Source organism: Crocodylus porosus, unplaced genomic scaffold (assembly GCF_001723895.1).
Source record: "Crocodylus porosus isolate Cpor-Errol unplaced genomic scaffold, CroPor_comp1, whole genome shotgun sequence".
In the NCBI taxonomy this organism is placed as follows: domain Eukaryota; kingdom Metazoa; phylum Chordata; order Crocodylia; family Crocodylidae; genus Crocodylus; species Crocodylus porosus.
In genome coordinates, this window is record NW_017728943.1 from 111,392,412 (window position 1) to 111,395,152 (window position 2,741).

At 39.3% G+C, this 2,741-nt stretch overlaps 1 protein-coding gene across 2 annotated transcripts in view; it reads left to right on the forward strand.

The window, feature by feature from the left end:
- AGPAT4 (1-acylglycerol-3-phosphate O-acyltransferase 4) overlaps positions 1-2,741 on the forward strand; it is a 128,723-nt gene that overhangs the window by 68,146 nt on the left and 57,836 nt on the right. The window lies entirely within an intron of this gene.

Here is a 2,741-nt window from a genome sequence, read left to right on the forward strand (position 1 = left end):
TCTTTGAGTAGTCTTAACCCTTTCAACTACTCATCACAGGAAAAATGAGTTGAACGATGGTGTGGTGGTAGCAAATACAAGGATAATAAATGGTGCAGACTAGGCCACTTTTTAAATTTCCTAGAATACTCAAAGTAGCATGTTGAAAATTGTAAACAAAGAAAAAGATTTTAATGTACTTTGTGTTTTCCTAGTGTAACTTACCGTGTATTATTTGCTTGTGGGGGCAGGTCTATGGTTGGGAGCCTTCTCTCACAATTTACTGGGAAAAAACCTTTTGTCCTAGAAGAACAGGTAGAATGGTGGAAAAGCATTGGAGAACTGTCGGTGTTTGAGTTGCATACCGTGTCCTTATTTTACAGAGGATAAGTTAACAGCTCAAGTGAAAATGACACCTAGGTTTTAGCTCATGGCCTAGGATGGTTCAGCTAACCTAAGTCCAAAGCTTTACCAAGGGGAAATTTAATTCCTAAACACTGAGTCATATCTTACTGATCTATAGTTTTAGTTCCCGAGTGCTCTGGAGGAGAACTTACTTTTTTTTTTTTTTAAACTTTCCCACGGTACCTATCCTCCAAACAGGATGTGTCCAAGGAAGGCAGTTATTGTGGAATTGAAATGTTGCTATCCAAAATATACCAGCTACTACATGCTAAGATGCTACTTCTATACTCTTGTTGCATCACTGTGCTTTATACTGTACAATTGCAAGCAGTACTTGTACCTATAGATGTCTCACAAAATCTGCGTCTTAAACAAATGTGGGACAGAGTGCTTTTTCTATAAAGGATTGCTTAAAGCCCCAGTAGGTCAGTGCCTGTACCCTGTTTCATCAGTGCTGTCCTGTGGAATGCAGTTGCACTAATCTTATTTGGAGAATTTGTCCCAGATTTAGTGTATTCCACAGCTTCCTGAGGTCACCTAGCTTTGCTATGCAGTCCTGCTCTTTGCTGCAGGCATCTTTTTTTAAACCCAAGTGTTCAACAGTCATTTTATGATGCACTAAATGACCTTGATTCTCTTATGTTTGGCATTTTACATGTTATAACTGAATGTGTGTATCTCTTGCCATTTTCAGGAATGCATTTAGAGTGTTTTAGGGGGCTCCAGTGCACAAAATGTCTGCTCTAATTTTGCTGCTTATAAACTTTATAGGGCCCAAATTTTAAGGTGCTGAAAACTTTTAGTCCCTCTTTTATTTTGCTGGGAGCAAAGAGAACTCTGAACCTCAAAGCTGTAGAGGAAAAAAAAATGACACAAGTTGTGCACAGACTCTGTGCTGTACAGTTTGAATATAAGCATTTTCAGCATAAGTGATTAACCTGATGATCAAGTAGTTGAATGCTTGGGGTGGGGGGGCCCTCTCATGTGCTCATTAAGTGCCTTGAAAGCATCTCCACAGATTTCTAGGCAAGAACTTTAGTTGCAGAATGAGCTAAGCCTATATATAAAGTTGCTTCTCCTCTTGCATCCTTATTCCTCTCTCATAACCCACAACAGCTGCTTTCCTCTCTTCTCCTCACCTGCTGTCCAACTGCTGCAGGGACTGAAGTGTCACAGAAGGGTTTCCAATTCTGGTAGCATGGATTTTTCTTTCTTGGTGCGGCATGAGGGGCAGTAAAGACAGTACGGCCATCTCTTACATCACTATCATGTCTCCTTACCTTTTTTCATTTAAAATCTCATTTCTGTAGTTAAGGATATGAAAAGTTTGGTTTTTCTTTTCCAATATAATAATATGTTTCTAGCCTTCGTTTTCCTCATGTAAGATGGGGATGGTGATACTGGCTTTCTGTATGAAATGCTTTGAGATCTACTAATGAAAAGTGCTAAATTAATGTTTTATTAATGTAGTACCATTGTTGCTGCTTAATAGAATACATTAGGAACCATTTAGCTTCCTCAGGCTGTGTATTAGTGGACGGGGGCAGTCCTGTTCCAAAGCCCTCTTTCTGCAAAGGAAACATTCCTTTAGACTTTAAATCAAATCCTATGTACAGTAAAAGCCCTGTTAACTGGCATTTTACTAACCGGAATACTCTTTTAACCAGAACTCAGCCAGCCTCAGGTAACTGGTATTTTTAGATACCCAGCACCCCCTATCCTCCACTCTTGCCAGATAACAGGGCTTTTATTGTATACATTTCAGGTGGCCTTGTTGAAGATAAATCCAGGGTGTGCAGCAATAGCAAACTAAGGGGCACCCACCATGGTTTGCTGTATTGCTGGCCTTCTAGTTTCAGTGTTCAATATACAGTTATGATATTTGAGCTGTAAAACAACAATTCTCTTTCCCTTCTTCCTCCCACTCCCCCCCCTCTGATTTAAAGAATAGCTTCATATCCACAAAATACAGTGATGTTCTTGTAACTTTGGTTACAGAGTGATTCCTAATCTGGCAGACTGTAGTGGCCTTCCAGATTTATTGCAGAGCCGTAATCTTAATAGTGGACTTGCCTGCCTCAGCACAGTGCCAGTTTCTGTAAACATCACTCCATTGTGTGGTTTTAATATTGGCTGCAGAATATATGGTTTTCCAAAGGGACGGTGATCATGATTTTACTGACAGTGGGGTTTTTTTTGTTTGTTGTTTTTGTTTTTGGTGAAAAGGGAGTAGGAGAAAATTCTTGACCTCATAGAATCATAATTTCAAACTAATAGTAGCTTTTTCCTATTTAAAAATCCAGAGTATAGACTCCAAATCTTGTGGGGTTTGTTTGTTTTTTAGTGCTGCTATCAAT